This window comes from Dendrobates tinctorius, unplaced genomic scaffold (genome assembly GCF_039654945.1).
Source record: "Dendrobates tinctorius isolate UK_male_01 unplaced genomic scaffold, ASM3965494v1 ptg000102l, whole genome shotgun sequence".
Taxonomy (NCBI): domain Eukaryota; kingdom Metazoa; phylum Chordata; class Amphibia; order Anura; family Dendrobatidae; genus Dendrobates; species Dendrobates tinctorius.
In genome coordinates this window covers 42662041-42674074 of record NW_027361770.1, presented here as the reverse complement: position 1 = coordinate 42674074, position 12034 = coordinate 42662041, and positions in this window count along the sequence as shown.

Genomic DNA, 12034 nt, shown 5'->3' with positions numbered 1-12034 from the left:
GGCCAATTTTGCGGCCCCGTTGAAAGCTATTGGGGCCGCAAAATCGGCCCGCAAAAATATGGTTAGTGTAAAGCCAACCTACGTGTTTATTCTGCTCCACGTACAAAGCAAACTGTCCAAGGAAGCTCTTTTGAGAGTTGCCAGTATCCACCTACAATCAAAACTGTGCAATTCTTACCAATGAGTTGTGTTTCAAATTGCAGTTGAACCCCATAAAGAAATAAGGCTAAGTTGCAATATTTGATACAGTCTATATATATCAAAAAAGTATTTACTCTGTCATTAATTTCCATGAACAAATATACTGTAGTCTTTTTCTCTTATTTTTTTTTATTTTGTGGCATCGCTCATGGCATAAGAGGACTGAAACCTGTCCTTGAATTTTTTTAAATGATGTTGTAATTTGCAAAATATGACAAATAGGTAAGCTTAATACCAATGTCAGGTGTCATACTGAAAAGCATTTTCGGATCCAGCCATAGTATTTGATTGTAAATTATATTTTGTTGAATCGCAGCTTTATGAGAAGTAGTTTGATTCTGAAGTGGAATGTGCTAATTTACTTTAAGTGTGAAAAAGATGAGAGCAATAGAATAAATGAAGCAAAACATTTTCAGTCAATGTAAAAATAAATCAAAACAAAAACTCAAAAACTGAGATCAATCTTCGTAGAACTGATTGCACTGTTCCCCACCTACAACACTGCTTCAAGGTTTCAGCTAACCTTTTCAGAAAATAAAATAAAGTTTTCCTTCACCCTGTGCCTGACAAGTGACTATATATTTCTCATGTACCCAACCTAATGCACCTGATACTGCGTGGCACAAATAAAAAAGGTTTTTATGGGTGATGCATGGGGAGTCAGGGGGTTTCAGAACTAGTTGTGGAACGCATAGCTGACACTCAATTAAATAATATTTTTACCTAGTAGGCCAAAAAAGTGGTGACAGTTTCCCTTTAAATATGGACATGTGAATGAGGCCTTAAAATTGATATTGTTCAATTAATCTCTATCCCACCCCTCATTCCTCTGCTGCCTCTTCCCTCTGCAAATCCCTTCACTGGATACCCAATGAACTGATATTTAAATATCCTGTCCACAACATGTCAATTCTATATTTTCCTTTATTTCTCCTTTGCATTCCTCTGTCTGTTGTTTCTCACAACATTGTCTTAAAGGTTTAACTTGTCTTAAAGTTTTCTCCTGCATTTTCGACAGACTTTGAAACCCACTTGCCAAATCAGACTCTCTATCATCATCCAAATCTTCAAAAATAACTTGAAAAACCCACCTGTTCAGAAATGCCTACAATCTTCATCAGGAATTATTCAAAATTTTTTGCTGCCTAAGGCGAAAACTGAAATGGTGCATGTCACTCTCCCACCCTGCCCACAAAAAAAATAATTCTCCATCAGCTTCATAGAAAGTATGCTGCATAGCAATCATCATCACCCCCACAGTCAGGGCCAGCATCACCACCCGGGATCACTGGGCAAGCGGGGGAGATCCACTCACTGTCAGGGACACTAGCACACTATGGCCCACCCCCGTGCTTTAAACCGTTTGAAATTTTCACCTCTCCTCATTCCCCGCTGGCTGCAGGTCCGGTCTCTTCAGCGTCCTCTGACTATCTGACATCTCAGGGCAAAAGGTGCGATGACATCACTACAGTGCGACCTCTGCACTGAGCAGTGCAAATAGCCATTATAGGCTGACGACATCGGATCTAAGGAGATCGGAGCTCCAACCAGTGGGGAACAAGGAGAGGTATTTAATTATTTAATTTTTGTGTGTGGAGCCCATTCTGTATGGAGCAGTATATGGGGCACATTCTGCATAGAGCATTATATTGGGCCCATTATTCAATATGGAGCATTATATGGAGCCGGTTATCCTATATGGAGCAATATATGGGGTTCATTATTCTGAATTGAGCATTATATTGTGCCCATTATTCTGTATGAAGCAATATATGGGGCTCATTATTCACTATGGAGTATTATTTGTGGTCCATAATTTTGTTTGAAGCATTATATGGGGTCCATTTTTCTGTATGGAGCACTATATGGGGCCAAATCTGTATGGAGCATTATATGGGGCCCTTTCTGTATGGAGCATTATATGAGGCCCATACTGTATGGAGCATTATATGGGGCCCATACTGTATGGAGCATTATATGGGGTCCATTATTCTGTATGGAGCATTATAAGGGGTCCATTATTCTGAATGGTTCGGTATATGGTGCCCATTATTCTGTATGGAGCACTATATGAGGTCCGTTATTCTCTATGAAGCATTATATGGTGCCCATTATTCTGCATGGAGTGCAATATGGGGTAAGATATTCTGTACAGAGCAATATATGGGGTGCATTACACTGTATGGAGCTCATTATACTGTATGGGGGACTATGTGGCACCCATAATACTGTAAGGAGGACTATGTGGTACACATAATATGGAGGACTATGTGGTGCCCATACTACTGTAGGGAGGACTATACTGTCCGGTCTAAAATTAAAAATGTTGAATCCCCCAGGGCACGCGCTGTGCACTGCGAGGATTCACCAGTTTCTTAGCTATTGTAGAATTAACAAGAGATATCACGCATGTAATGTAAGAACTAAGGAAAATCTTTGGCATTGTACTATATCTATTGTGGTACATAAAGGGTGTTTTACTGGATGGGAGATACATTTCTCCCAACAGATTAATGTTTGGCCAGGTTGTGTTTTTTTCAGTGGTTTAATGTCACTTTGCAAACAGCAGGTTAACAGAAAATAAGGGAAAAACATTAATGTCCTCCAGCTTGGAGAACCACTGGTCCCAGACTCACCCCTTGCATGGGACGGGCTTAAGTAAGCGGCTGCCAGGTCCTGCTGCATCCGCCGGATGCCATTCCCAGGGTTGTTGAGAGTCTTGCTGCTATAGTCCTGCAGCACAGGGATCCTGTATACAAGTTCAGGCTAAGTCCAGCCAAGTTCCTGTAACTTCCAGACACACCCTCACCACGTGCCAAACACCAACCTCCATTACATAGCCCATAACCCCTCCTACAAGTGAGGTAGACATCACATGGGCTGATCACATTCTCCATTCTTTCTTGCATTTTTGCAACATGTTCTATCACACTTTTGTGGGGAGTAGGTTGGTTCTCCCAGGCCTCTTTGGCTATATCGAGTAAGGCTGGTTTCACACTTGCGTTTTTTTCCGCGGGATTTTAGCGCTAAAAAACGCATGCGTTTTTTTTCCTATACTTTGCATGGGATGCGCTTATGTGCGCATACACATGCGTTTGTATGCGTTTTTCCGCGCATGCGTTTTTTTGCGGTATGCGCTCGGGCACACAAAATGCATCCTGTTGCATTTTTTGGGCGTCCGACTTGCCTCAAAAAAACGCATGCGCGCGCAATGCGTTTTTTTACAGCAAGACACCCATTATAAGTCTATGGGTGCGCATATGTGCGCATTGGCATGCTTACGTATGCGTTTTTTTGCGCATGTGGTTTTTTTACCATTAGTTGGACAATGGAATTTAGGGGTTTGGGTTAGAGTTAGGGTTAGTTAAGGGGTTTTAGGGCTAGGGTTAGGGTTAGCTAGGGTTTAGAGTCAGGGTTAGGGTTAGGGTTAGTATGGTTTGGTTAAGGGTTAGGGTTAGGGTCAGGGTTAGGGTTAGGGTTAGTATGGTTTGGTTAAGGGTTAGGGTTAGGGTCAGGGTTAGGGTTAGGGTCAGGGTCAGGGTTAGGGTTAGTATGGTTTGGTTAAGGGTTAGGGTTAGGGTCAGAGTTAGGGTTAGGGTTAGGGTCAGGGTTAGGGTTAGGGTCAGGGTTAGGGTTAGGGTCAGGGTCAGGGTTAGGGTTAGGGTCAGGGTTAGGGTTAGGGTTAGGGTTAGGGTCAGGGTTAGGGTTAGGGTCAGGGTTAGGGTTAGGGTTAGTAAAGTCATGGTTTGGGTTAGTGTGAGGGGCCACCTAATGTTGGAAAAAAACGCAAACGCACTAAAAACGCACTAAAAACGCATACAAACGCATAAAAACGCTGCGTTTTTTTCATGCATGCTCATAAAAATGCTTGAAAAAAACGCAGCATTTGTATGCGTTTGTATGCGTTTTTTCAATGCGTTTTTTTGCGGGAAAAACGCGCTGCAAAAAAAGCAAGTGTGAAATTAGCCTAAGCCCCGTGGATGTCTGCCGTACAAAAGTTCAAAGGGCGAGAACCCCGTAGATGCCTGAGGCACCTCCCGCACTGCAAGCAACAAATATGGCAATAAGAGATCCCAGTCCTTCCCATCTTTGGAAACTGCCTTTTTAACATGCTTTTCAGCGTCTTATTGAACCTTTCTACCAGACTGTCTGTTTGGGGATGATAGACCGATGTGCGCAACTGCTTAACATTTAGCAAATGGCAGAGTTCCTTCATAATTTTTGACATAAAGGGGGTTCCCAGGTCTGTTAAAATCTCTTGAGGAGTTCCCACCCGTGAAAGCATACCCATGAGTTCCTTTGCTATAAGCTTAGCTGATGTGTGGCGCATAGGAATGGCCTCAGGATATCGGGTAGCATAATCTAGAACTACCAGGATGTGTTGGTATCTCCTTGCTGACTTATTGAGAGGCCCCACCCGATCCATTGCCACTCTCTCGAAGGGTTCCTCTATAATTGGCAAAGACACCAAAGGACTCCGAAAGTGAGGCTGGGGACTGGTTACCTGGCACACTGGACAGGAATTACAGTACCGTTTAACTTCTTCATGGACCCCTAGCCAGTAGAACCACTGCAGAATTCGGTCTAGGGTTTTCTTTTGACCCAAATACCCACAAAGTACATGCACATGCGCTAAGTCCATTACCAGCCTACGATATGTCTGAGGTAAGAGTAACTGTTCTACCATTTCCCCACATATTTTCTCCACTCGGTACAACAAATCTTGGTGTAGTTCAAAGCGTGACAGCACCGTAGCTGCCCCAGGTTGTTGGGGTTCCCCATTGACAGCAATACATTTTCTCTTGCCTGGGCCAAAGTAGGGTCTCGGAGTTGCGCTGTACCAAAATTGTCACCTGACACATTCAAGTCTGACAACTTGGGTCCCGGCAGCAAGTCTTCCACTTCTCCAGCCAATACTTCTATGGGAGAATTCTTCCTCTCGTCCACCGAAGGGAAGGTTACCTCTACCACCAGCACTTCTTACTCCTGGCCACCAGGTTCATGTCCTACTTCTGGAGAATGTAACCTGGTTGCCTCTGGTGCTGGCAGTTGCTCCGTGGGTGAGACAACAGATGGCCACAGCATAGAAAATAAAGGAAAGTGTCTTCCAATTATCACCTCATAATGCAAATTAGTCACAACCCCCACCTCTTAGCACTGCCTCCCCGCTGGCATGCTGATCACCACAAGTGCGGTGGGATAGTCTTTTAAGTCCCCATGTATACACAACACCCCAATTTTCCGACCTATATACTCGCTGGTTTGTATCAAGCTCGCTCGTACCAGGGTTACAAGACTCCCTGAGTCCAATAGGGCCACAGCCGGGGTGCCCTCCACTTCAACCTGACACAAATGTTCCATATTGGGACCTTTCCGGGTGCCCATTGCACACATCGGTTCAGCATAGTGAGACTGGCGGTACCCAAAGTTGGTGTCCATGGACTCAACCAGGTGGGGGCAATCAGCTTCATATGCCCTGGTTCCTGGCACCACCAGCAGATTATGGGGCTCCTTACTTCCCCAGATAAGTCCTGAGCAGCCTTCCTGGGCTCCGCTCGCCGAACCATGGGTGGAGACTTAGGGAACCTTCCTGTTACCTTCCGGGGAGTCCCTCCCTGTAGCTCTTTGGTAGCCCCATACCTTTCTATGAGGTCTATCATCTGCATGACATTAGTAGGGGATGCCTGTCCAACCCATGTCTGGAGGGAGTGGGGCAAAGCCCTCCAAAACTTATCAGTCGCTATGCGGTCCAGCACGGCCGTGGGGGACAACACCTCAGGCTGCAACCAATTTCATAACAGGTGCAACAGGTCGTAATACGGGGACCGAGCCTACTTGGAGGGGGTAAACTCCCTCTGGTGTCCCCGCTGGGTCTGAACTAACACATTTACCCTAAGACGTGCCAGTATCTCACCCTTGATGACCGTGTAGTCTGCCCTTTGCTCCGTGGGTAGATCCTGATATGCTTTCAAAGGTCCTGGGGCCAGAAGCGGAGCGATGATTTCTGCCCACTGGTCCTGGGGTAGCTTCTCTCTCTCAGCGACTCCTTTGAACATCTCCAGGTATGCCTCCACATGGTCCGACTTCTCCATTTTGGGAACTGCTGTACGAACTGCTTTCCGGACATCATGGATTCCCCGGTTAGTTCCTTTTGTCTGTGCTGTCGTGATATGCTGTATCAACAGCAGATTGGTTTCCTGCTGCTGCTGCATAGCCTGCTGCTGCATAGCTTGCTGTCGCATGGCCTCCTGCTGCTGCATGGCCTCCTGCTGCTGCTGTGTAGCCTGCTGCATAGCCTACTGCTGCTGTTGCATGGCCTCTATGAGCGTTTTGACCGTGGACTCCATTTTTGGAAAGTTCCCCACCTGGGTCTGTGCCACTTGTTTCACCCAGTACATAGGCTGTGGTACAGATAAAAAATAAGCAAAAACAGCCTGGCCTCACTGCGTTTGCCCGCATTCAGTCCACCAATTGTAGGGATTCGCTCTGGTAGGTAATGGCAGGGCTGCAGTAACGAGGCAACACACAGGCTTAAAGTCTAATTTCAGTGGTTTAATGTCACTTTGAAAACAGCAGGTTAACAGAAAATAAGGGAAAAACATAAATGTCCTCCAGCTTGGAGAATCACTGGTCCCAGACTCACCCCTTCAATGGGGCGGGCTTAACTAAGCTGCTGCCAGGTCCTGCGGCATCCGCCAGGTGCCATTCCCAGGGTTGTGAGAGTCTTGAGGCTATAGTCCTGCAGCATGGGGATCCTGTATACAAGTTCAGGCTAAGTCTAGCCAAGTTCCTGTAACTTCCAGACACACACTCACCATGTACCAAACACCAACCTCCATTACATAGTCCATAACCCCTCCCCTCCTGTCTTTAGGGTTTTTCCCTAAAGACAGGACCTGCGATGATGTCATGGTCATGTGATCAGCCCATGTGATGTCTACCTCACTTGTAGGAGGGGTTATGAGCTATGTAATGGAGGTTGGTGTTTGGCACATGGTGAGGGTGTGTCTGGAAGTTACAGGAACTTGGCTGGACTTAGCCTGAACTTGTATACAGGATCCCCGTGCTGCAGGACTATAGCAGTAAGACTCTCAACAACCCTGGGAATGGCACCTGGCGGATGCCACAGGACCTGGCAGCCGCTTACTTAAGCTCGTCCCATGCAACGGGTGAGTCTGGGACCAGTGGTTCGCCAAGCTGGAGGACATTTATGTTTTTCTCTTATTTTCAGTTAACCTGCTGTTTGCAAAGTGACATTAAACCACTGAAATTAGACTTTAAGCCTGTGTGTTGCCTCGTTACTGCAGCCCTGCCATTACCTGCCAGAGCGAATCCCTAAACTGTATTTTTGCCACATCTGTGCATCATGAATCGTGTTATGTGTTAATGGGGCCACTGAGACTCTTTCACCTGGGGCCCACGAAATCCTGGAGCCGGCCCTACCCACAGTAACCGTGATGTAGATTAATCATCTCCCCCACTGTAACCATTATGTACAGTAATCATCTCCCTCCTCAACCCATAAAGATGATTTATTTCCCATTTTCTCCTGTTAGTAAAAATGCAATGCAACCTCTAGGAAGGATGCAGTCCATTTTATAACTATAAAGTGAACTTTCCTGTTGGAACCCGTGAAGCATAAATACATTAGGTAGCAGGTGCAAACTTTGGTTTTTAAAATTTAAATCTTCTGGTACAGTCATAATGGTCACATGTGGCAGCACTCTGCTTTTTAGAAACAACATTTCAGCTATATGGCGAGGATAACTGGAATACTCCATTTCAACTAACTGTTCTTCACCCATGGCCCAGTCTGGCAGGTAAAGTAATTCCTCACTAAGACTCCCACTTGATGTGCTTTTGATAAAGCTGATTGTCTCCATCAGCTATGCAATAGAAGCTTTTAAAATTCCAGTAAGACAGGTGTACATTTCTTTAACAAGCAAAGAGGGTAATATCTCAGTCACTATTCTGTGACTATCATGTAGGTGTAAGGAGGGCAAGGGCTTTGCCCTGCGAATGTTGATATTGTTGTGTGCAGTATGCATGTTGTGTGTGTGTGTGTGTTTGTGTCCACACAACATTAGTTAGACAAGTCAGGTGTAGTATTAGAAAAGGGCCACTAGATGGGGGTACTGAGCTCAACTAGTGAGGAGACGTTAAAAGGGTTAACTTAGGGAAGTGGCTAGACAGGGAGAAAGGAGATAGATTTCCCTCCAAGAGTTAGTTGAGCTGGGGATAGCGAACAGGACAGGACAAGAGTGAAGAACAACGTAGTGCCTACAGAAGTAGCCAGCACGTAGTGGTACTGGAGGTCTTGCAGTCAGAGACTGGGGACTGTAAGGCTAGCAAGACAGAAGAAGGAGTCTCGTCGTTCAAGTCAGCTAGCAAGGAAAAGCTTAAGTGACAACCCAAGCCAATCTATTGAGTCCAGCCCATGTCTGGAGAATTGCAAGCCAGGGAGGTGCGTGGAAGAGTCCCTGTGGGAGTAGCAGCTGGAGTACGGGAGCTTTGTGGAGAGTTCAGTGAGCTGTGAAACTAGGACATGAACAGGAGCAACAGTGCCTTTAGGGGGTGAACTTTAATGGAAAAGTCGGGTACCTTCGTGGGCTGAAGTCGGGCTCTGGAAGAATGGAAGTGTTCCGTGTTCATCGTGCTCTGTGTGAGGTGTCAGCTTGCCTGTGTGGTGCATATGTGTGAAGTGAAGGAAGAAGTGACGTACTGCTGTAGATGAAGATGCATTGCTGTTACCAAGTAAAGAGTCCTGTTGCTGTGTTGGACGTGCTGTGCCCTGAAGAGAATAAAGCTGAGGTATTAAAGTTGATTCCATCCTCTGTCTGCAGTCAATTGTTTCCCCAAAGTGAACAACATACGGGTGATAAAACAGCCTCCAGCACAGTGAGTACTGGAGAGGCCGCACAAGCCAGCCCCCGGCGGCCATGGTATTACATTTGGCGTAGTCGGCAGGATCTCACTGTTCAAAATGGCGGCGAGACCACAGCGGAGGTGAAGAGAGAAGACAGTCTAACAGTGACTGCATCACCCTATAAGATGCAAATTGAAGAGAACAGTGTTGGGCAAGTAAAGGTGACTAAAATACCAATTGTGACTGGAAAAATGCTTAAAAATAAGATCAAGAGACTGATTGTGACCCAAGAAGAAGATCTGTAAAGTGACTCTGTGGACTCCAAGATGGCGGCTACCAAGAAGGAGAATTCTGGCACCAAAATGGACTGTCCTTGTCAGCAAGGAGCACTTCGTGGGCGTGACAGTGTCTGGATTGTGCCAAATGTGAGCCGTCAGCAATGTCGGATCTGCCCCTGGAAGGAGTGGTATGTGCAGCACCCTTTCCCCCTGAATGCTGAGAAGTGGGTGGAGAGGCCGGACAGAGCATCACCCTGGAACGGAAGTGGCCCTGCAGAATGTGCTGAGTGCAGCTGTCTGGCCTCAGTAGGACATCAGGCGCAAACCTGTAACAAACATCCGCAGCAGGAGCCTGACGTCAGTCCGGAGTTGCATCTGCCCACAGCACAGGCCGCGTTGGAGACACCGCAAGACGTAACACCCGTTACTCACCCGAAGGAACCTTCGTCTCCTGGGCCAGTTCCACAGCGGCAGGAACCGGAAGAACAGGCCGTGCCAGAACCAATGTACCCGGAATCTGTTCCCGTCGGACCACTGAAGATGCAACACAAGTGCATCCTAGAAACAAGTGCCGGAAGTGATCGTGAGCTGACGGAGCTCACCTGAACAGAGGAGGAGGCCGGACATGTCACCCGGAGCTGGGATCAGCAGCTGCAGAGTGCCGAGCTCTTACCCAGACCGCAGTCCCGCTGCACATGGAGCCGCCGAGACCTGGCCCTGCTGCACCAGAAAGGCGCCCGCACTCACCGCAGGCGGCAACACCGGAAATCTCACGAGGAGCAAGGCACGCTCCTCACCCCAGGGAACCTGAGGACGCAGAGGCTGTTTCTGCAAGATGGCAGGAAGAAGAAGGACCCTGGTACACAGTGGTGGACCAGCCTGGCAGCAACATCGCAATAGAGGAGGTCACAGAGCTGGAAGAAATCCCGGCCTCCCCCATGCAGCAGTACCTGGAGAAGCTGAGGGCCGGACAGAGCGGAGCTGTGCAAATAAAGGAGGAGAGTGCTACTCAGCCTCAACCAGTGGTGGACCACGCTTCCCCAATGCTGTCCCAAGGCAGGGACATGCGGCCCAAGGTCTGTGTCACCATGCACCCGCGCTCCCGACAGGCGTCCCCCAAAGCCCTTGAGCAGCAGCACTTCAGCCAGGCGTCCCCTGAAACCATTAAATCCCTTGAGCTGATGTGGATCTGCGTGCAGAGGCAACTGAGGTCCCCTCTGCCTTTGATTTTTTCCCCTCAGTCCTTTTTAGCCCTCGCCAGGGGCTGGGCAATAACTGGAAAAATTGAGCAGAATGCGCACTGCTGAATTTACTTTGCTTAACCCTTCAAGAGTCTGTTGCACCATTTGGGACTGTTCCGCATCCCTGCAGGGTAAGGGAACCCTGCAACGCTCTTATGGCGAGCCTATGACGGTCTACGGGACCTTTTTTGCAAAAATTTTTTTTTTTCTCTTTGTCTTGAGTTTTTCTTAGAAGCACTGATGCGCTCTCAAGTTTGGAGGCAATACGACCTATAGAGAACATTATTTTGTATATAATTAGTAGTGATGGCCCTTCTACCAAATTTGGGACTGCCCTTGCGTGGGGTCATAGGTCCATGGACTTTTGGACCAAGTGCGGCTGCAGCAACAGACTGCGTTTTACTACCAGGCAGCCTGCATATGCAGCACTTGACTGTATCGTACACCAGGAAGGGCGTGTACACCTTTAAGAACTGCTAAAATGTAGATATTTTGTAAAGACAGACTGACGGTGTGCTTAGGAGGACTGTTTCAGCACACCAGTGTGTGATAAGAAGATAAGTAGTGCTCCCCTCGCAGGAAGGGGGAAAACGACACTTGTGTTTTTTATGAAGAAGTTTTATATATGGACATGACATTGTTTTTCTGGTGTGACTTAATTTTGTAAAAGTAATAAGAATTTTGATGTAAAGAATGTACAGAATAACTGTGTTTATAGGGTACAAAGATTGCTATATTTATAGAAAGGAAACTGAAAAAAAAATGTTTTTGATATATAAATATATTTATAGTCAAGTATGAAATGAAAGGGAGTTTATGATTAATGGTAGAATGCACAGTATCTACAGGTTTTACTGAGTAAGAATTTTATATGTTTGAAGAAAAGAAAATTTTGAAAATTTGTGAAATTTTTTTTTTAAAAATGCGTGGAACTTTAGCAACATGTAGAAGTGTACAAATCGTATAGGAGTATTTAAAAGAAAACTTGTGTAGGAAAAAATGTGTAAAAAAAAGAGGAAAAAAAAGGAATTTTTCTTAGGAAAAGTATAGAACTGTACATAATGCATAGCTTAAAATGTGTGATTTGCTTTGGTACACCCCCGCATTGCCAAGGACGGCAATGGTTTCAGGAAGGGGGAATGTAAGGAGGGCAATGGCTTTGCCCTGCGAATGTTGATATTGTTGTGTGCAGTATGCATGTTGTGTGTGTGTGTTTGTGTCCACACAACATTTGTTAGATAAGTCAGGTGTAGTATTAGAAAAGGGCCACTAGATGGGGGCACTGAGCTCAACTAGTGAGGAGACATTAAAAGGGTTAACTTAGAGGAGTGGCTAGACAGGGAGAAAGGAGATAGCTTTCCCGCCAAGAGTTAGTTGAGCTGGGGGTAGCGAACAGGACAGGACAAGAGTGAAGAACAGCGTAGTGCCTACAGCATTAACCAGCACGT